The 25,123-nt window shown below is 28.8% G+C and overlaps 1 protein-coding gene across 4 annotated transcripts in view; it reads right to left on the reverse strand.

Moving 5' to 3' along the window:
- Positions 1–25,123, reverse strand: part of EcR (Ecdysone receptor) — a 516,751-nt gene that overhangs the window by 453,402 nt on the left and 38,226 nt on the right. Inside the window, exon 2 of one of the 4 annotated variants that reach the window (XM_067045016.1) lies at positions 12,106–12,170. The exons of the other annotated variants lie outside the window; for them this stretch is intronic. The gene's annotated coding sequence lies outside the window, so the exon portion shown is untranslated. The remainder of the gene's footprint in view (positions 1–12,105; positions 12,171–25,123) is intronic. 4 annotated transcript variants of the gene reach the window in all.

The raw sequence follows: 25,123 nt of genomic DNA on the forward strand, positions 1-25,123 counted from the left end.
ACACAAAATCTCCAATTATTTAACCAGCCATAATCATCAATAATATCTTTTAAAAAATACTATTTTCTTTTTCTTTTTTTATGCATTTCTTTCTTTTTTATACATTCTGATAATAGGCAAAATTGTCTTTTCGTACTTTTTGAGTTAATAATAAACGCAAAAATTAAATTTATAAGCGCCTTCCTTTTATTATGACTTGTTCTAGGAATTTTCGCTTTTATAGGATAATAGCAATGGAGAGGGATATTCAGAAAAGATAATTATACCAATTAAATTATCATTATAAACCTAAAATTTCGCCCCAATTTGCAGGACATAATCAGGGCTGAATCCTCGTAAATTTAGTACGAACTCATTCTATGGAATCACATTACGAGCGATTTTTTTTTAGGTTATTGGGAAAGGTAACATGATAAACAATCAATGCAATATTAGGATTTTATAATATAACGTCTAATGATAGGAGATCCATTCGACTCGACTTCAGTATAAGGTTGTATGTTAACATGGATAATTAGCCAATGTTATTTGTGTTAAAAAAGAATGTGGTTAGATCTACTGCTCTACGCAAAGTCCAGGAGCTTTGAAGATCTTAAACCCAGGATTTGCAATAAATCGAAAAACACTTGAACGTGAGAATTTTGACTTTGAAAAATCGTCCTCGTTTTATTCATCAATTATATGACTGACTGTTTCGAATTCTATGGCACTACCGTATCCAAAATATAAATTACTAAAAAAGACAAATTATAGACCATTTATAATGCTATCTTATAAAACTAGTAAAAAACATTAGACTATTGAAGAAACGAAGGACATGGCAACAAGCAACAATCGTTGATAAGGAGTGGGGCTATAAGAGATCTTTTAAGATTTGACCGCCCTTGAATCCTAGCTCTTATCAATATCTCGTTCTCTCAGCTGATAAGAGAAATGTAGTATTTTTAAAACTGTAAACATGATAATAACCCACTTAGAGGCGTCAGTACCTTATGTACTCTTCCTCGAGGTTTTAAATTGTTTCTTTTTTTAAATATTGCTTAATACATATTTTGTTGTAAAATGCTAATTTTTTATTTGTTTATGATATATCATAATTATCATATTTTAATTTTATTTATTTATTTTCTATCAAACATTTGTTAAGTGGTGTTCAACATTTTAATTCAACATTATTTGCAAAATTATGTAAGAATTTTAAATATTATTAATATATTTACAATTTTTTAAATTTATGTAATTGTTAAAGGAGATAAAATATTTTGGGGAAAAATAAAGAATAATATTTAAAAAGATCCAGGACTGTTCTTTGATAAATTTACAACCGCCTTTTGTTTGAATTATGATTTTAAAAAACTATTCCAAGTGTCCTAAGATAATCAAAAACCAATTTTTATCTCAAAATCCTCAATTCTTCTTCCTTTGTCACAAATAAAATCATACATAATGGCCTTCTATATGTAACCGATCTAGACCGAACGAGATATCAATCCTTCCATTATAAACCCCCTCAACACCCATACCCACTACTTTCTAACCTTGCTTCCTCTTCCATTCCTAACGATTCTCCGAGGAGCCAGAAAAGAAGATGGCCACGAGATCTGCTAATGTAATAACGTCATCAAACTACTATGGGTAATTTCTCTTCACGCCTGTATCACTCCATTATAAGCAAAAATCAAATTTACTGGATGTATGTATATAAATGTACAGTTGTAAAGTCCAATAAAGATATGGAAAAAAAATTATCTCGTAGTAAAAATATTTTCTGTAGTTTGAAAAGTATCAAATCTTTTCATCATCTTACAACGTCTAAAAATTGATCAATAGGACGTTCTTTTGTATTAACTATTACAACTTACATGTCAATTATAATTAAAATTATATATAATTTTGTACAATTAAAAAAAAAAGTTCTTAACCATTATACATACAAGAAATAGGTCATTAGTGGAAGATTTTAAGAAAAACCTTAACAGCTTCAAACAGCAGTTATTAAATGACCATCAACGTTTCACCTATCATATATACGGCGCATCTCACTTCAATAGTACACACCAATACATATCATCATGACATTGTTCCAAGGCCATTCCTATAGTAATTTTTGGAGAATTACTTGGAAAAATTTGAATGAATTGGAGAAATTTGCCCATTATTTATTCATTTATTTTTATGTTATTTTATTTATTTATTTTTTTTTTTTTGTATGCTGATTATGAATTTTACTTTTCCGAATTCCAATGTGTTTCTAAAAATATTTTAGAAAATTAATACGTTTTCGGGTTTTCTCCGATAAAATGATAATCTTGCATTTTTTTAGCAACATTAACAAATAATAAATTAAGAATGAATAAATTCTCAATATTTTCTATTCCATGGTGTTTCTAATTCATGGCATCCTTAAGGAACAATCGCTCGTATACATACAATACCCGAAGAGAAGCCATTTATTTCATCCCAATTTTAAAATTAATTAAATGAAAGCTATGTATAATTACTAGTCAAAATTGATGAGTTTGCAAAGTATAGTTAGGAGGAATAAATGGCCGCAGTTTCAAAACGTTAAAAATAATAATTTTTCATTCCGAGTTCCATATCGTTAAAACTACCATTTACAATACGAGAAAACCTAATAGAGCATCATATACAGAAGAGTAAATTTATTAAACCATGAGCCCTTAACAGAGTTATAACATTAGTTCCTCAGATAAATTTTTATAATATCAATATTTCATAATAAAGTGTACTGAAAAATCATTAGTTAGTGAATTATAGGGTCTAAAATATAAAACATTTCTATGGATTAAATAGTAATGTTAAAATCTTATACTTTTATGGTATATCAAAATTGATATTTATGTATTAATATTGTCTGGAACAATTGACCATTTAGTTTTGTTATTATTAGCCTCAAAATATTAAAATTATAATAATAATTATATTAACAATATTATAAATATTTGTTTATAGTGAAGACAAAGAAGCTAGAGCTGAAAAAAAGACATGATGATTATTTCAACTCCCACTGTTAGAGTTCCGTTTTGTTGTGAAGTCCCTTCAGCTGTGAAGCCTTCTAGAATGTAACGGTATTTCGTTAATTTCCGCTTCGCACTAAGGGTTATGAAGAAATATAACTTGAGGTAACAGTAAGAGTATTTCAGATTAATGATAAATAATTAATACAAAAAGGCACCATTAAGAAGTATTTTAAAACAGTTATCAGCATTAGATATTAATCAATTAGTAGACAATAATTTTAAAATGTTTAGTGTGGTACGCGCATAACACAACTTTCAATTACTAACCTTATTACGTATCCAAGTTGAAGATGAGTGAGTTAATAGAGTTAAAGTTAACGCTATTTTTGTTATTTTCGAATACAAAACAAAAAAAACCGAACTTTTAAGAATAGAAAAGACGAAATTTATGAGCAACTTAATTAACATAATATGAGCTAATCATTAATTTTCAGTTTTCAGTTGCTATAAAAGTTCATATATTAAATTTTATCAAGTGGGGAACAAATATAAATCTTGTTCCTACCAACAATATAAAAGTTACAGTACAAAATACAAAAGATTAAGTCATGCAATCGGGACAAATCGTGCGGTCTCGGCATTTACCGGTAGAATCGGATTAATCTATTTTCATATTTTTTCTTCTTTAGATATTCATAAAATTGTTTTATATTCTATTTATACATTTTATACTATTGCTAACGATAATAAATACTTATTTTTACAAATATAAAACTATTAAACGAAATTGAAAGGTTATTTAGAGGAAGATTTATTGAAAATTCGGCATTTAAGCCATGTTAGTCTATTTCCATGAGGATAAAACCTATCTGATATTAAAGACCACTAATTTCACATTTATTCGCTGAGTTAAATCAAAATAGTTCGATCCATTTTAGGGTAAATCGAAAGAAATGTGAAAAATCGATTTTCCCTCTTCCAGTGGGTTGTTGTTTTTAGCGAAAACCCTTTCTTCTTCTTTCCCAGCATATTTTCCATGATAGCGGTATTTTCCCTAACATACATAGGTAAGTGAAATTGCAAAAATTAAACAAATAAAAAGGAACATTCAGATAATATAATAAAACGTATTGGAATGGGTTGGAATATAATAAATGTAACCAATATTATTTTTGTGAGATTCTAAAATAAAAACAATAATTCCAATTAAGACCTTTAATGATTTTCGTTTTTGAATACAGTTGAACATCGCTTAACCGGCTCTCTGTATAAATCGGTGGTAATTAAAAAATAAATAAAGAGCGGGAAAAACGGTAACAACTGTATGTTTGGTAAAAAAAAAAAAAAATAAAAACTTAAATATTTTCACTTTAATTAAATTAGCATTTGAAAGAAAAAGTGGTGCAGGTCCGTTCATGCCAAAACAAATTTCTAGTATTATATTTAAATAATTAATAAATCTATTTGATTTCCAAAATATTTAAATATATGGCTATCATTTTTTTTTTATATATTTTATTTTATACCAGATCGGCCTGGTGGGCCTTCCAGGGTTGATATAACCGTTATATTATATATATTTTTTTAACAGTTGATTATGGTGGGGGGTATAGTCTCGTACAAAAGACACCCCTACCTATATTAAAGAATTAATATGTTATTATTAAAAGAAAAAAAAATAATACAATAAATAAGAATAGATAAGAATAATGCTTCTTAATAAAAGATGTAAGTAAAATTAATAACAAAAAATAATGATATTGATACTAATATTTTAAATACTTTTACTAATTGTTTAAATAAAACAAACAATTGCCCTCTAATAGTAAAAAGAAACAAGTTAATTTGAAAAATGGGACGAGAGAAGAAAAGAGAAAACAAAAATGAATAAATAAAATAAGTAATAAGTAAAATAGAGGTAGTGTGACTATGAATTAATTTTATATTTAATAAAATTTATAACACAATGTGGCTATCATTGTGAGTGAGTAGTTTTAACAGAAAAAACTTATTTCTCAGAAAATCTTTAGAGAACAACCCTTATAGTTTCGAATACCTCAAAAATCTGGATTTTTACTGTTTTTGCTCTTGATGTAATGTACCTAAAGAATTTCTCAAGGTTATTTAAAATTGATGATGTAAATTTAACTTTACCAAATGTGTCCATACCCCAATACTGCAATAACAATATGACAATTATCCATATATTTCAGAAACATCCTTATTTTAATTAATATCTCAAAATGTATTCCCAAACTATTCAAACACCAACAACTAACCAGATATATAAAAAACCCTAAAAGATGATTATAAAATCATTATTTAGATTATTAATGTTAAAAAAATTTACTACGGCAAATATTACATCCAATAAACAAAATAAAAATAAAAAACAATAAAATGAATATAACGTGAATAAAACTTGACTAGCGAAGTTTTATACCATTAGACAATAATGAACGAACGAACCTATTTATCATTTATAGTATGATATTTCAAATTTCATGCAGTATACCAGTTAAATTAATTTTGGAGTTTGGATTAATCAGCTCTTCGACATACCAGTGATGTCTCAGTCCCATATAACGCGTTGATATATTGTAATTAAAAAAATAAAAACCTGACAATTATGATGGTGATTAAAATCTAAAATCGTTGATTCAGACCCCAACGAAGCCTAGAAAATTCTTTAAAACTTGAGCTGAAAATACAGAAATTGGAAATTAATTTTTCACAAATAACTAACTTGGATCATGAAACAAGACTGAATAGACAGGAAACCCCTTGTCAATTCCGATTATTCACAAGACAAATGGTCTAAACTTCCAATTAATTACAAAAGACTAATTCACATGAATATAATAAGGTTCGGGCATACAGAGTTGGCCTTTGGGGCTTTACTAAACCATCAAATTTTTATATTATCCAATCCTTAAAATCCAAAATCCTCAATCCTCCTTATCGTATAATAAACAAAATCATCCATAATGACTTCAATGTACAATATGTTTCGTGTCTTCACCAAGACAGATATTAATCCATCCGTGATAAACTCCCAAACCACCCAAATCCACTTGTTTCTAACCTTGCTTCTCTTCGATTCTAATAATCCTCCTATGCATCTTAAAAAAAAGATGGCATTTCGACCTTCTAAAGTAAAAATATTGAATATTACTGAAATGCAACCAGTGGGTAATGTCTTTACAAATCTTTTATGTCATTGAAATAGAACTCACACCACATTTATTAGATATATATTTATTAAATTACAGTTGTAATATTCAATAAACAAATACATATTTAAATATATATTCAAACAAAAATCAATGTATATTATGTTCGATGCTTTAATCAAACATTACATCTACATTGCATCACAGGACAGCCTATCTATTTTGCAGATAAAGGCACTCATATGGCAGGTCATGGTTTAATAATTTACAATCTAGATAAGGATGTTTTTTGCCAGTTTTTATTTTTTTTCTTCTTTCTTCTTTTATGTATCATTTTTAATACAAACTTCCAAGCTATAGAATGATGATGAACCACATGATTTAACAAGGTTCTTTGGATTTTAATTTTCAGAAGTACACAATAGTTAATAAATTTCAATCACAAAGGTTTTTAGAACTTCATAAAATCAAGTTCGACATCTTAAGAATATGACTAACTAATTATTTAAATATTACATAATATATATTTTGTTTTATATTGTAACAAAGAAGAAAATACTAAGGAGATGAATTTCTGTTTTTGGAAAAAAAAAATATAATAACAGCTAAATAATATTAAAAAAAGACATAAGGTTTTAAAAGGAACCTGTGTTTATTGTGTAATTTTTTCTCATTTATTCATTTTATGTAATTTAATTTCATCTACACTGTTTTATAAATTTTAATTATTTATAACTATAAAGACTGTAATTCATGCATTAAAAAGTGGATGGGTTACCACCACTACGATTGATCACGAATACATTACACATTTTCAACGCTCCAACTCGATTTTGAGGTTCTGTACAGGTACTTGGAGGCCTTGAACTATAACTGTGAAACTGGTAGGGATGAGATAAAAAAAAAATTATCCCCCTAAAAGGCAATCCTCTAAAAACAAATTAAACTTAATTTAGAGTAAATTGATAGTAAATACTTTAAAAACAGTAAAATAGAATATGAGGGTGGGAGAAAAAAATTAAGAACCCACAAAAGACACTTCTCTAACACTAACTCGATTTTCATTCAAATTTTAACCCTCAAACTCAATTTTGAGGGGCTGTTGAATTACGCAAAACCTTTAAGCCCGCGAAAAAACATTTAAGCATAAGGATAGTTTGATCATTTAAATATGATTTTTTAAATTAGAATAGTGTTGGTTTTGTGTATGTTAGAACATATATGATAAAAATTTTGATAGATTGCTTCCATTAAAACAAGGTATTACGTTTTAATTATAAATACATATCGATATTATGAATTACACAATGAAGGTTTCTGGATTTAGGTGAGTGTACAGAGCTTTAAACCTGTTTGGCTTTTTCCCTTACAATGATCCATTGTTTAGTTATATGCAATAGGCGTATTGGGGATATAACTTTTGCCATATATAATTAGTTTGAATATAAAAATTCATCTTTATCGCCTCTTAAACTAAGGGATAAACAGCACCTTAAGGTTGTCGAAAATAAAGTATTAGGTACAATATTCGGACCGAAAAAGGAGGAACTAAAGGGAATATTTAGAAGGTCTGAATTAACCGGAACTGCACACAGTAAATATAATTCAGTTTATAGCATTAGGGCGTGTAATGTTGTAGGGCTTAGTAACGAGCGGATTCCTAAATTAGATAATAATATATTATTATTATAAATAAATTGAGCATTCAATATTAATGCTTGACGATTGTTTTATTTACTTATTAATATTACAAATAAGAAACCATCATTATGAATTAAAAATTAATTGAACAGAGATAATAGACGTATCCCTGATTCATTGTTGATAAGGAGCAGACAGGAGACATCGAAAGTCAACAAAAGAGACAATCAACAAAAGTCAACTTAGAGGGAGCTGAGGAATCAATAGTACTCCAATGAGCTTCTCTAAGGATTCCAGTCTACGCAGTACTTGGGAGCGCTTGGGGAGAACTCATCGATAACTACCATTCTTCTCTTCTGTCCAGTCACAGAAATAATAATAAATTCGCGAAGACGAAATATATTTTCAGGAGGAATATTAGCAAAGACTAAAGACTCAATAGACTGTTATTACAGCACATTCTTTGGCGAACAGCCACTGCTTTCATTGCATGCCAAGACAAGTTAGCTTTTGCATAAGGCCCGTAGTAACCGTGGGACTCTATTTCAACATTCTCTGTAGTAAGGATGATCCTCGAATGGAAATAATCAGCATATACTTGTTAAAATTTTATTTTAACTTAGTAAAATAAATAATACATTAAGCCAAAATACGAGTGAAAATCTCTTAATTAATTTATTTTAATGATTGCTAATAAATAAATCTTTTTTATATATGCAGGCTATTTTATAAAAAATCTCGATTAAATACAGACAATTAATAGAAGACATGAGTGTTCGAAGGTGTTCTGTTACAAATATATGAAACTACAAGAAATTGTATTTAATGGTTTTTCGTCGAAACTCGATTTTGAACTTATTACCACAATACGGTATACCACGGTATGGTACAAGCATGTAGAGAAACTACCCATTGGTAGCACTCCAAAAACATTTTTACAACATAAGGTCTCGAGGCCATCTTCTTTTAAGATGCCTCGTAGGATTGTCCGGAATAAAAGAGGAAGAAAGATTAGAAACTAATAGGTTTGAGTGGTAAGGGAGTTTATAATGGAAGGATTGATATATGGTTCGGGCTAGATCGGTACAAATGGAACATTAAGGTCTTTGTGGTTGATTTTATTTGTGACATAATAGGATTTTATTTGTGATAAGTAGGAAGCATTTAGGATTTTACGAAGGATTTTGGATTGTAAGGATTGGATACGAGAGAAATTCGAAGGTTTAGTGGAGCCCCAAAGCTCAACGCCGTATGTCCAAATAGGCCTCATAATTGTCATGTAAATCAGTCTTTTGTAATGAATTGGAAGTTTGGACCGTTTGTCTAGTAAGTGCTGTAATAGTCGAAATCGAAGTGCAGCTTCCTGTCTTTGCAGTCTTGTGTGAGAATTCCTGGGTAGTCGTTTGTCAAGATGTAGTCCAAGGTAGCGCCTAAAATGTCAAAAAGAAACTTTATTCACTACCACTCATGTTTTCAATTATCTCCATAAAAACATACATTATAAACAATAGAAATCTTAGATTTAAATAGGAAATCCAGCAGGGAAAAAAGCAATACAAGTCTTATTGTGAGCTAAGTTGACAAAAGTAAAATATGTTTGAAAAAGTAATATTTTCACATAGCATCTTTTTAGCATGAAAACCAATAATTATACTCGTATAATGCCATTTAAATTTTATTTTAATTAAATTAACTTCTTAATTTATATATTTTATCAGTGATTTTTAACAATTAATCTTTTATAAACCATTAAATTATATATTGTAGATATAAAAGCCTCTATTAAAAAAAAATAAGCTTGGAATAAGCAGTATTTTAAATAAATTATTACAAATACTGCCAAGATTTATATATTTAAATATAGTTTTTTAAATTGTAAAAAATTTGGTTCGATGATTCAAAAGATAAACCGAAATAATCGCATTTTTTGGCAGGATTTTAGATGCTGAATTTAGATCAATTTCACTAAGCTAATAAAAAACAAAATGATTTGATATGATTAAGTTCGTTCTTATAGAAACTGAACGATGTTTAATATTTCTATTACAATTTGCATTTAGTTTTTATGCAATTTAGGAACATTGTCAGGGTTTCGGTAAAAAAAAAATCATTAACTATTTATTTTCCGACGTCACGTCCCATTTGTAGAGCTTTATCAGGCCTCTTCAAATTGATAGCTTTAGAAACTTCAAAAGTATTCGTTAAACTTGAATTTTTTTGTTCTTTTTTGACCGCAATCCTGACCATCTTCTTCATAATTTGAAATTATACGGTCAATTATTTATAAATATATATTCAATTGTTACTCAATAACACAAAAAATATGCCCCTGAGAGAATAGTCTCATTATTTTTAGAAGTAGGAGTAATAAATTCTTAAAAACATAAAATGAAGATACAAAAATTCATAGTAGTATATTATATTGTAAAATGTATAATTAATATATGGTATTTTTAAAAGTCTCTAACATGGTGAGAATGGTTTTCTGTTTCAAATTTCACATAATTATACTTTTGTTTTCCTTCCTCCGGAAAACTTACGACTACGCACAAACGTACTAAACAGTTATTATCTCCTGTTGATGGCGTTCCATATCGCACAGTTTTACAGTCACGTAAATTTCCAATTAGTGTCATAACTAATTTCCGAATAACGCTTATATGAGACATTGGTTGGTATTCTGTTATTGTATTTACAATCAGCATTATAAGGAATATAAGAATTTAAAGGGGATGCTTTAATTCTACAGAAAAAAAAAATTCCGACACCATTTCATCGATTTGCGTAAAAAAAAGTTTTTATTCAATTTATAGAAATAAAACTTAACCATTATTCGTTCAAAGATGCGAATATTGATGAAATTATGAATATGGACAATTACATCATACCCAAAGAATTTGAAGTAAATTTATCTTTATTTCAGCCGATAAGATTTTTTTTTGAGCCGAGCTGGCTCTCTTAAAATGGATGAAACAAAAAATATCAATTACTGAAATTTCAATGAAAATAAAATAAAAACTGAGGGAGTTGGACATATTGTAGTTTAATAAAATAAAAAAAATAAATTAAATCGCGTTTACACAAGTTATTTATTTCATATACTTCAAATTAAAACCTTATTAAAATTTAATAACAGACAACTGGTCAATTTTTTTAATCGTTTGTACAAATCATTTATCTGTAGTAAATAAACCAGGTTGGGATTATATGTTTATTTAACTTTTTCATTTTTTGGTTCTTTCATCTTTCATTCTCAAGAGAATCTATTGAAACTTAACATTCTCTTATGAGCTGAAATAAATTTAATTCAGAATAATCATGTAAGATCGATGAATAACAAATTTAATTTTATTCTTACTTTTAGGGGAAAATTGTCACAAATAACTTCAAAAATAATGGTCTTAGACAGCTCATTTTTAATATAAATAGTCTAAAAAAATAAAATCTGGCAGGATTATAGTTTGATTTAATTAAAAACAACAGTAAAAAGTGCAAAGGTTTTGTTCGAAATCTGAAATATTGTTATACCCTCTAAAAAAGCAAGAGAGAAAAACTTTATTCAAAAACAACAAAGATGTGCCCAACTTCATTAGGTTGTTTAAGTTTTTTTATGTTTTTATTCTTTTGTTTTTCTTCTTTCTATACTTTTTTTTTGTTAATCTCTTTTTTTCTATTCTTTTTTGTCATATTTTCTCATTCAACCCAATGTAACTTTCCGCTTTTTTAAAATTATTTTTATTTTTTTTTTATTTAAAATTATTTTATTTTAAAATAAAAATTATTTCCCTCCTTTAACATAAATAAAACACAGCTAAAATACAAAATACAACTAATATTCATTTTAAATAAATAGGAATATAAATATGCCATAATAAATAATAGAGATAATTGATAATAGTGTATATTTATAAAAAAACAAATGAAGACATTGGTTTTTATTCGATGTATGGAAAGAAAACTACAAAAAGAACTGTCAAAATATATGTAAATTAATGATAAAAATTTTCCACTGTCCGCTTAGGCGCCTTCGGAGGAAACTTGAGTGTTTCTTATAGACCCGTTTTAGTTTACATTTTGTTTTCGTTTTTTTTCCTAAAAGACACATTACACCCAACACTCAAAACGTTAGCCCCATTACCAGTTTTCCAAATTTGGTGTTGAGATGTTTTTTTCATCGAAAATGTATTCCTACACCGTGGGAAAGGCCTCGTCTAGGAAACGACTTTATAAAAAAATAGACCTGACATAAATAAAAATGTTTATGGCATTGAAATAATTGGAAATTAAAAAGGAATTATTAATTAACTTACGATCAAAGGTCAATCAAAGCGTAATAAAAGATAACCTGAAGATTTCATAGCAGGTCGCATATTACCTGTAAACATATAATTTTATTATTATTTAAAATATAATTTATATATTTACTACATATAATGTTAATATTGATCACTTATCGCTATATATATTGCAATCTTATCCTGACTAATTTTTGAGTTCTATAGAAGATGGAGGATTTAAGACATTTATAAATTCCTGTAAATTGAAATTTGGGTATAGAAATTGCCCATGTCTACAGGCCTGAAATGAATAATGTCCTTTGATAAATTGTTAGTTTTGGCTGACAGTTTGGTTTGAAACTAAAAAACCAAGTGTGTGGCCTTGGGAGAGGTCTGGAAATTTTATTCAAGGAAAACCGGAACATTTTCGTCAATTTTTTATTCCATGCTTTATATCTTGAAAACTACCAATCGCACATATGTTGAGTCTTAAAGTAGGTTTACGTAGGTAAATTTGAGTATACTTTCTTTTAAAAAATGAGCTTTCATTGAGTTTTGTAATTCCTAAGAAAATCCATTGTAAACTACTTAAAACCGAATTTGACAAACTTTATTTTTAGAACTAACAGATCTCTGCTTGTACAATATCAGTGGGCTGACATAATCCAACTCTTCTTCAAAGCAAAAGTGAAGCCGAAAACCCACATCCACGAAACAAAGGCTTACGTCGAGGTTAATAAGAATACTTCCAAGAGTTGTATACTTAAATATACTTTTTCAAATTGTGACTATGGTGATAAAGAATGACCAATAGAAAATGCTGAAACGTTACAGATGTGTGGAGTGTATAAACTAAAACTGTAATAAGTTTTAATTAGTTTATAGTTTTATACTTTAAAAAAATATAAGTAATATAAGATCGGACAATATTAATTGATAAATAAAGATTAATTTAAATTAGCAAATAAAATGCAAAATGAGCATATAAGACAATGTTCATTATTGTAGAAACTATTATGATAATTCATATTTTAATCAAAAAAATTAAAGGAAAGGAAAGCTTACGTTGAGTTTAATAGGAATTCCCTCATTGTTCTCTAAACTGAAATAGAAAGAGGTTAGTGATTGGCTGGTACTTTTCTCCTACTCTTCAGCCACGCCCATCAAAGCCACTTAAGAACTGCCTTTTTGGCTTCACTTTTTCTGCCAGCTAACTCCCTCCGAATTCCAATAGATGAGATAACCAACTTTTTTCAAGATGATTCATTTTAATATATTGCTGCCTCGCTTGAATAGTGGCAGATCCCAAGAAAAATTGAAAAAGTGATTACGAAGATGTAATCGTAGAATCGTTAGGTTTGGGTTTCTTCCTACAGACTGTCCCAAAGGTAGTAAGGTGAAAACGTAAGAATGTTTTATGGAATACATAAAACGACATTTTTTCTGTTAGATGGGCCACTATACAAGTACAGCAGAGGTATGCTAGATCAAAATCTTGGAAAGCGTGCATTTCGAATTTCATTCTGTAGGCATGGTTATTTTATTTGCCCAAAACTTAATATGAAATAAAACGTTTTTTGTCACAAAAAGACAACTAGACTAAACTAAGAAGAAAAACCAAGATATTATCCAATGTCTCATTCAGTTTCATAATAAAGTAAAAACTAATAATACTATTGCTTATTTAGTACAATTGGACTCTAATAATATTGGTATTAGTAATCACTATCATAAAACATATTAGTGCTTGTACTTTCTTGTTTTTATACTTTTATTTAAGGACTAATACTATTTGGGATTCATTATAAAACAGGTCCCTGCTATTACAGTTAATTCGTCTAATTGGAAGGTGTATAGACGTTATCTAGAAGCGGTACTCCGCCTACAGCTGACACGGACATAAACAGTACGGCGCTGATAAGTTCCGCAGAACTGATAAGATGGTATCGGGATGGTAATGAATGATGATGTTCCCGGAGCAATCCATCAGTGTTCCATTCGAAAGAAGAGATAACTACCAGTTTCCGCCATGGCCATGACCTCTACCAACATCCCTTCTGGTTCCATTGTTCCATTCCATCCAGATGAGCACAATGGATTGTGGTTTTACAAGTCTATCATTCAGAAGGTCGTGATTGGACTTTTAAAATACGTCAATGGCGCGCAGTAATATGCGTTTGCAGCGGCTCATCCCATTCCTAATTTTACCTACGCATGGAGTTGTGGTGATGGTGGAATCTACTTTACTGTTTTAGTATTCATTATTATCTCTAACGAAATATCAATCGATTTAGGCATCATTTTAGAGGTTATCTATATTATCCTATGAATTTAATGGGCAACTCGACTTGTATTCAATGGTCAAAAGATTGACGTATTACATATGTTTAAGTACATAATAAATACAAAAAACCAACATTCGCTTCCTTTAAAGTAGCTAAAACAATTTTTTTTTTTTTAAAAAAATAAATTCAGATTCATTTTCAATGTATTTTGAAATCCTTATGTCGCAATTTTCATAAATAGGCCTAAATCAGGAAGGAACATAATTTACAAAGATGACCCAAGTTCTGACCTATGCAGACAACGTCATTTCTTCAGAGCATTAGGATCGCTTTCGAAGTGATAGATGTCGAAGCAAAAAAGACGAGCCTGTAAATTAATGAGGAAAAAACGAGGTTTATGGATCAGAGGTAGAGTTGCTTTGTAATGAGCCCCTACAATTTAGAAGAGTTAAGAGTTTTCTTACCTTGGCTTTATCATCAATGAGAACCAGAACGAAGAAGAAGTTAAAAGCAGAATCGCAGCTGACAATAGAGCCTATTTCTCCATTTTAAGACTAATCAAAAGCAAACTTGTTAGCAGTACCACAAAGTTTATGCTGTACAAAACGTTGATAAAGCCAGTCGTCACATACGGTGGAGAAACCTGGGCTCTACGTAATAAAAGCATTTACCTGCTAGGGAGGTTTGAAAGGGTAATTCTGAGGTGGATCTCAGGGCCCGTATGCGAGAATGGTAATTGGCGAAGAAGGAAAAATGGTGAACTGCTTGGGCATTACAAGGAATGTAGCATCTCCCCGTACATAAGCATACAGAGCCTTAAATGGCTTGGCCACGAGATGAGAATGAGCGAGAAAGAGAGGCTCATAAATTGCGACGTAGTAGGCCGAAGGACCGATGGAGGGATGCTGCGTCAGGATCTGTGACAACTGAGGATCCCTGTTACCCTTACAGAAGATAGAGAGAGATGGTTGGCGGATGTTGACCAGGCCAATGCCAGCTTTATGCACCTGTTGTCCCAATAAAAGATGAAGAAGATAAAGGAATTTTCATATAAATAAAAAATTAAAAATTTATAATTTATTTAAAAATCAAGTATAATCTTTTTTGACAAAAAATGTTTCCATGTGTTGTAACCTCCCTTTTTGATTTTTTTTTTTAACCTTCAAAGTTAATTTACAAACTAGTACAATATATAAAGACTTAATACTAAAATACATCCCCCTTTTGCGTAAAATTAGAATCTAATCTACAGTAATTAACGTTTTCGTGTGATTTTACTATCCAAACATTATTGGGGGTACAATTTTATAAGACAATTTAAAAATTCGTTTTCGATCTACAACTGATTGATTCAATTCACTGCCTGATCAAGTCAATTATTACATGACGATTCAATTAAAAATACTTTTACAAATCAATTAAAAAATTCATTATTATTTGTATCTAAATTATTTTATATATTTATTTTAACTTTTAGATTAATATACTTATTTATTCTATTTTAATTTTCGTGTGCATGTGTTACAGTGTTTTTTTATTTATTTATTTATTTAAAATATTAATCGATAGTAAATGGGGATGACATGTTGGGTTTTTGTATTTATATAAATATATATTTTTTACTCTTTTTGAAATGGTAATATAATTTTTAACACTTTTAACCTAAATTAACTGTTGTGTATGATAGGAAAACAAAAGAGTGAAAATTTGGTAGAACTGAAATAATGGAAAAATTAAACAAATTTAAAGAACGATAAAAAGCAAGAAAAAAAATTAAGATGTGTAAGGGAAGAAATAATAAATAATAAAAAAGGAAAAACAAATGATTTTTATAATGTTAGTACATAATGCAGATATTTTCATAATGCAACAAAAACAAAAAAATATACTGTGTTTATTATTTATATTAATATAATTATAAAAAATGTGCTTCATTAGTTATAAGTATGCTGTGTAGATGAAGTTCAATAGTGTTTTCACAGTAAAAAAATAAAAATAAAATAAAAGCTATTATTATAGATGTTTTCTCTAAACTCCTTTATTAACATTTTTTTGTCATTATTTTTTAAAATCATAATTAAATGTTTAATTATACTACGTGTCGTACCAGTAAAGGTATTTATGCCACTAGGCAGGTTTGGATTTTTGTAGATCGCATTTATAACTTTATATTATTAAGATTTTATTAAGAATCGAAATCTGGGTATCTTCAGATGATGACCCAAAAAACATTTTCTATGTAGAAATTCTATCTCATATCCTTGTAAAAATAATAAATACAAATTATTTACTAAATAGGAAATATCTAAGGCTTCTAAAACTCCATCTCCGATTAAACGGGACTTGTGTTATCAGTGATAGTAGAGACTGATATTGATACAGTTTCGTCAACTTACGAGCAAACAGTGTAGACAGATAAGACAACAGAAAGTTTTAAAATAACTGGGACAGACTGTGTGCCATCCGCATCGGCGCTTGTCGACAATATTGACTCAGGGTATTCGCCTTCATTTGTTTATCTAACGCTCAGCACTCACTACTTCTGCAACTCCCCATAATTAGCACCGAGATGAAAACATCGCTATTGCTCAACTGCATAAACTTCCTAAAACAGCAATAAAATTGTTGTTGAGCATAGTTGCGGTTCATAAATAGAGGCAATGTGGGCTCATATGAATAAAATTTATGATGAATCATTTCTCACCTCTCTGTTCATGCACTTAGTTAAGTGAAATGTTGAATGAAGAAAGAGAGAATAGGTCTTCTTAAATTTTAATTTTAATTAAATAAAAAATTCAAAACAATCCTAACAATATCCTCACCACGTATGCCGATGACACATGTGTGCTTGCTGTTAATAATAACCCATTAATTGTATCCCAAAATCTCCAATCCCACACCACAGCCCTCGAATATTGGTGTCGTAATCAGAGGATTAAGACAAATTCCAACAAATCCCATCAAATCACCTTTACCCTTCGTCGTAAACCTACTGACTGCCCTACAGTTTCATTTAATGATGTTACTCTTACCCATGTCGAACAGATCCGCTACCTTGGACTACATTTGGACAAGCGATTAACCTGGAATCCTCACACTAGACTGAAAAGACAGCAAACTGCACGTCGATTTCGACTATTACAGCACTCACTAGACAAACGGTCTAAACTTCCAACACATTACAAAAGACTGATCTACATGACTGTAATAAGGCCAATCTGGACTTATGGAGTTGAGCTTTGGGGCTCCACTAAACCTTCAATCCTTATAATCCAAAATCCTTCGTAAAATCCTCAATGCTCCTTACTTTGTCACAAATAAAATCATACATAAAGACCTTAATGTTCCCTATGTAACCGATCTAGCCCGAACCAGATATCACTCCTTCCATTATAAACTCTCTATCCACTCAAATCCCCTAGTTTCTAATCTTCCATCCTCTTCCATTCCTGACAATCCTCCGAGGCGCCTGAAAAGAAGATGGCCACGAGACCAGCTCATGTAAAATGTCATTAGAGTACTACCAATGGGTAGTTTCTCTACACGCCTGTAACACTCCAATTTAACTTAGATCAGATTTACTAAATGTATTATAATGTACAGTAGTAAATAGCAATAAATAAATATTTAAAAAAAAATTAAATTAAAATAATTTATCACTTATTAAAATAAATTACATTCTTAATAAGTTTCCTGAGTTCTTAAAATGTGACTGCCTCCATCGTGTCAGAAATTAATACTATAAACTAACAAAATAAGATACCTTTGACGATGAATGTCAAAATAATTAATAGAACACAAATAAACAAGGTTCCAGTAGCATAAAATCGAGTCGTAAAATTTATATTTATTTATTAAACTATATTATACTTGCTTTCTAGTGGAAAACTGGAGCACAAATAATCTATACTCTTGAGAAACTAATAAAAAGCGCTAATTGAAAGCTAATAAGCGGTGCCGGTTCAAATCTGGCCTGGGGGGTTGACTTTTATTTCTGTAGCGGTCCCACGAAATGTAAACTTCCCTCGCATTTTGGTTAGGATAGGGTGAAAACCTGTAGATGAAGGGTGAGGGACCCCATTTGTCCATGGTCATAAAAATAACACTGAATAAGCACTGTGTAGTCAATTGGATATTATTCGTTATTCAAAATAAAATAGTACCATTAAGAAATAGAAATGTTAAAATCATATCAGTAAAAAATAATAGATATTTTTACTAATCAAAACAAAATTTTTCTAAATTTTAGGAAGATACTTTTGGATGACGGTTATGAAAGGTACAAAAATAACATAAGCAATCGATTTATAAGTAACCAATGTACCACCCTACTTCACAGAGATTTTTCAGTGCTGAACTGAATACAGGATTCAGCCTTGATGAACCTCTGTAAAGTAAGGTAGAACATTACAAATTGATTTCTTATATTTTTGTGCCTTTCTTGACAGTCATCCAAAACTATCTTCCAGCAATCTAGAAAAACTGTCAATTTATTCAATACTACTTTATTTAGAAATATTAGATAAAAACATTAGCAAACATATTTCCTTTAAATAATTGTCTTAATTTCATACAGAGTTCATTATTCATTTAAAAAAGTGTAAATATGAATTTATTTTGTTAATTTCTTCTTATTCGCAATTTACGATTTAATCATAATTTGAAATTTTTCATTCAAGACTAGGAATTATATAATATTCATCAAAAATTTATGCACAATGCCGAAAATATATTGTCAATTAGATTACAGTTCCTTTTCGAAAGCACCCGAAAAGGATTGTGAACTTTTTGTACAAAAAGGTATTGGAAACAATAATTTTTATTACATAAAACTTAAATTAGTTACACTGATCAAATAAAAATATATTCTTACTTTTTCTGAAAGAGATTTTTCCTGATAAGTTTTCTGTATATCAGACAAGGGATGTAAAATATACTGCCTTCTTATTACGAAGAAAAAATTGTGTGTACAAGAAATGGAATAAATTTCCATCAAGGAGAGGAAACCCGACAAAGAGAGAAAGCGGGAAAGGGAAATGTGAAAATGAAAGCAATCTCTCGAGGCTAGTAAATATAAATCCGAAGGGTGACCGAAATAGAGGTCGCCTCCGTCGTTAAATTTAGCGCAGTAGGGGTGTCGCTGGAGCGGGCGGGTCAACAGTCTTAGACTTCAACACGGCTTATGACTTCGATGGTGTCCCGCGTTACTTTCTATACTTTAAATGGCAAATATTAAGCATATATTTAAAATTAAAAAAAAAAAAAGGAAAAATCAGCTAAAGACTAAATCATGCAATAATGTAAGATATTGTTTAATTTTTAATATTTAATACTAAACGAAATGTCCATAACCACAAATATTTAACATTAAATAGAGCCTGAACAGCCATTGATTTCATACAGTTTTTGATACTCACTCTCTTATAGGGTGGGAAATGTTCTGCTGTAATATAATTTATTCAGTTATATCAGCCGAGAATCGACTACTGTGTCGATGGACCCTCCTGGAGTGTTCTCAATCACTATAAGTATCCTCAATTAAGGTATGGATAACCAAGGCTATTGAGCGGTAATGAGGACCATATTTTGTATAATCATAGTTCGAGAAACAGTACTGACTCATCATATACTAAACCAAGAAATTATAGTGCCACATATTTTTCCTTATTCATAAATGATCATAAGAATCTTGGAACAACTTTATAATTTAGAGAATACAAGATTTATTAAATATGTTTTTGTACCATGATAATAGAAAATTGAATTATAAATTTTAAGATTCACTTAATACAGTTCAAAAGGATGTGTTAGTTGTTTTTACTTTTTTTGGGTGGGAGGGAGAGAAATTACCCATTTATTACATCATTGCTTTATTTCAACATTTCAAGTAGTTTACCAATCATCCAGTTTATTGTTATACAAATAAAAAAATCAACAGATCTAAAATTATATAGCAAATTTCAAATAAGTTCAAAGTTAATTGTAACTCATTTAAATATAATTTAATACTTACTCAGTTAATTTTACAATTATACGTTAATTTACTTCATGAATTTTGAGATTTGGCCAACAATAATTTAATATTGATTATTCTTATTTTTTTTTACGTTACTTATATGATGGACACTTGTTAATAAAAATTAAAACTAATTTAAATTAAAGTAATAAAAGGGCAATTTTTATTAATAAAATTATAATAAAAATTAGAAAATATTTCTGTTGAAGTTCCGGAAGATTATGAAGCCAATATGAGGAAAATAAGAATCAGTGAATAGATCGAATGATGGAAGAAAGGATTATTTTTCTACTAGCATTTACGTAGTCATTAGAATGAGCTTAATAGTAAGCTAAATTTATTTTGTGTAATGCATAAATACAACAAACAACTAACACCGCAGACGTACAACAAAGACGAAACACAGATTGGAAGCTGCATAAAGAACGACAGGTCACTGCAATGACATCTACATGTGGCAGCTGATATACTTAATATGAAAGTATGAAGTGTGACAGTATAGCCGCGACAGCAAATATCGTAGAGCTTGCAATAGTTGCTTCCCAGGTTGCTACTGTCACTGTAATTATCACCATTGAAATGGACCTAAATATTACATTCGCCTTATACAATAATGTATATTCTAATAGAAAGCGTTTTAATGCACTATTTATTTACACTATTATTATAAATAACTCGATCATCAAATGATTGCTGTCACCTTAAACGTTTGGAGACTCCCTCCTCCTCATTCATTGAATATTCAATCAAATGATGTTGATTTTAGGCATTCACCGGGTAAAAGCAATTAAGGCCTATTCATTTGAAATCCATTCACTACCTGACAGCATAGACCACATGCCCCATAGCACACCTGATAAATCTAAACTCCGCAAAACAAATGATTTTATATTCACATCAATTTCGACATAAATATGAATATAAAATCATTTGTTATAATGCATGTTATTATTAATGTTATTAACATATAACGTATAATATATGTGATATAATGCATAAATATACCGTAACACTAAGCACTTGTAGCATTCCCTTTGTTGTGATAAAAAAATAATTTAAAGAATCGGTTTATTAAGTTTCCGTTTGACAAATTATTTACAAGATAAATAAATAATAAGATAATCATAGAATACTATAATAACAATATTTTTACATAACGAAAATAAGATGATAGAAAAGAAAAATACTTAAGTCTATTAATAAAAAAACAATAATTATACAGTGAATTTTTAAATATTGTATATAATAATTTAAATGTGACTAGTGATTATTTTTTTCATATACATAATTTCACCATGCTCATCTTCTTTATCCTTCTGTTTGTATATATTTAGAGAGATTTTATATATTTTGATGGACTTTTTTTTTCATTTATTTATTTATTTTTAATCATATTTTATTTTATTTTAGTATGAATGAGATCAGTTATCACTATTACCTATTGACCAACAACGTTGTAGATTGTAATATCTACCAATAAAAAAAATATATAGTGAAGTTTAAAACAGACACAAGAGCTTTGAACCAACACTGCACAAATTTTAAGCAAAATTAATTTCTGGATAATATAGTTAAATTATATGTTACAATTTAAAATTCGGTTTGGTAGGATTTTTAATAAAAAATAATAATAAGATTTTAGACCAAAATACAGTTTGTATTAATTTGATTATATACCTGACCTGATTGCAAGAACGAGTGTTTGATATCAACTTTTAGATTAATTGCAATTGAAAATGTTTATATTTAAATGAAATGGTGACATACATAGGTAATTAAATATAAGATAAGGCAAGATTATTAATAAATAGATATGACTCCCTATTATTTCATAGGTTAATTTGACTAATTTTATTAGACATGGGTAGTAAAAAATTTTTATAGGTGGATGTGAGACTTACTCTTCTTTAAATAATGTTCTTTTAGGTTTTCTTGTGTTGTTCCTACTTTTTAAGATATAGAGCTCCGAATGAAAAATTAGTTTTTTTTTATCACTTTGAAGTCGCCATTTTTTATTCCCCCTACCTATACTTGGCAGATTCATAAATTTTGACTAGTACATAGTTTTCATTAAAGTAATAAAAAATTGGGGTGAGATAACTGCCTTTTTTTCTTCCCGGCTCTTGTATTAATAAGTGTTATGCTACGTTGCTGTTACTCGTTTTAAGATTAGTTCATATTTTCAGTTGGGACACTTATCCGTGTAACGCCCAGAATAATTTTATATTAAAAAATGTGGTTCATGAGATGTTTTCTTTATTTGTCTTATTGATTGATATTCGATTATACAAATATATGTAAAATTGTTCATAGAAATAGCTAAGAAAATATTGTGAATATCGGTTGAATAGAATGGTATCTAAAGCAGCTAGGGACGAGATCATAAATCCAGCGTAAATTATAAATGACACGGCTGATACATGCAAGGAAGATAACTAGAATGACCTTTCCCTCGAGACACCTACCATACATTGACAAACTTATTAATCTTCTTCCAACCTTTGTACATTATTTTTTCTTTTTTTTTTTAATAATAATTTATGTCCTGTCATTTTTCATATAGTTTATGAAAGTACAGATTTACTAACAACACTTTAGAACTATATTCTTTATATCAATATAAATCACAATATTTTGAGGGTCAATAAATTGCTTGTAATTATTTAAAAATGATTTAATCTATTAGTTTATGATTAAATTAAAACTTGATAGTTTGTAGGTATCTTAAAAGTGGATATTTGCAGAGATTTGAAATAATTTCATTCTTTATAAAAACAAACACAAACTCCTATGACATACCCAATGGATTTACATACCGAATCGCCCTTATCTATCGAATTGTAAGGGATATAAGAAACATAGTACAAATTTATTTACTTTCAGCATAGACATCGTAAAATAAGGCGAGATTGTGCCATAAAGGACAAGAATAGGCCAAGATGAAATTTGGCAAATAGGTTTTATATGGTAGCTTCTTATTAAATCTATTTGATTTTTCCTTTTACAACTTATATTTGCATAAATCAACAAGTTAACACACTTCTCTAATATCACATTTATTATTAACAATTAACTATTTCAACACTTTGTTACAGCTTCGGAAAAGTGCTGGTTCTCGTTAGAGTAAATTTATTTTTAAGGTCCCTCCAAAAGAAAAAAAGAAAATAAATCCTACATTTTTTTACTAAACAACGTTCTCATTTGACTAAAAAAAATATTTATTTAATTTTTCAAAATATAAGTTTCAACGAAATAAAGAAATAATTAAGAGAAACTGTTTTAAGAAGGGAGTCAAAATTCACTGAGTGCTCTTGTTTCAAAGTAAGAGGTGTTAGAAAGTGCCATTACTATAAATGAGAAAAAAAAATTAATTAGGTTAGTAAATAATAAAAGAAAAAATATCTGGTGTGTTTTTGAATTCGGCATATGTTGAAACGCAAAACCTCAAAATTTCAGGGTTTTTTTTTTTTTTTTTAGTATAATTTCATTATTCAAAATAATAAATCAAAAAAATCCCAACTACCCAACTATTAGATTTGTTTGCTCCTAAATAGAGAGCTGAAATGTGTATCTCAGTTTCTAATGTACTAGCACTAAATGTATCAAAATATATTTGTAATTAAAGAAAAGACGTACAAAAAATGTAAAAACTGGCACAATCTCACCTCATTTTACGGTACAATTTTTGTTTTTATAGTTATAGTTGTATTCTAAATCAATAATACTAAATATTGGTATGAATATTGTAACCGGATCACACAGTTATGATTTAAATAATTTAGCAACGATCAATATTTCTATAAATATTAAAATAGAAACTCCTCTGAAAAACTGAAAATTATTTATAGTTAATGTAGAACACTTCACATGAAATGTGTATAATATGTTTATGTATTGTGTGTTTGTTTGCGTATGTTCAAATGCATATATGCAAGCAACTACCCTTGTATAGCATGTGTTCATCGGACAAGTGACTTGTAACAGGTTACCCAGGGAATGTTGCTATATAACCAGACACAACCAGCATTATTGAACCCGACTTGTTAAGACCCACAATCACCTGCAGCTGTTCATGATAGCGTAACCTAGCGATACTCCTCAAACAAACTGTTCCGGCAAATCAACTTGATTTTTATTTTAAAAATAACTATTAAATAATATAATAACATAACCTAGGAAATATACTTAAGTTTTCTATCACAGTCATCGTATTATTCCTACAATAAGTTTGTAATAATTATATGATATTTTACGCCAGATTTATTAAAAATAAAGAGTATAATGCCGCTCATTCGTCCAAGTCGGGACTGAGATCGGAATAGGTTAAGACCAAAGCAGGGAGAACCGGTTAATAGGTGAGTTAAACATTAAAATACACTACAGTACTTAATATATAGATTAAATGCATATTAAACTATGATGAAGCTTATAATATAAGATCAATTTAAAATAATTAATTATTATTATTAATTTTTATATATTTATTCTCTATTTATTTTAATTATTACTATGAAATTAATGAATTAAAAAAAATTAAAATACACTACAGTACTTAATATATAGATTAAATGCATATTAAACTATGATGAAGCTTATAATATAAGATCAATTTAAAATAATTAATTATTATTATTAATTTTTATATATTTATTCTCTATTTATTTTAATTATTACTATGAAATTAATGAATTAAAAAAAATTAAAATACACTACAGTACTTAATACATAGGTTTTTTAAATGATTACTGAT

The sequence above is a fragment of the Halyomorpha halys genome, unplaced genomic scaffold (genome assembly GCF_000696795.3).
Source record: "Halyomorpha halys isolate HHAL.00 unplaced genomic scaffold, Hhal_1.1 Scaffold566.1, whole genome shotgun sequence".
In the NCBI taxonomy this organism is placed as follows: Eukaryota; Metazoa; Arthropoda; class Insecta; order Hemiptera; family Pentatomidae; genus Halyomorpha; species Halyomorpha halys.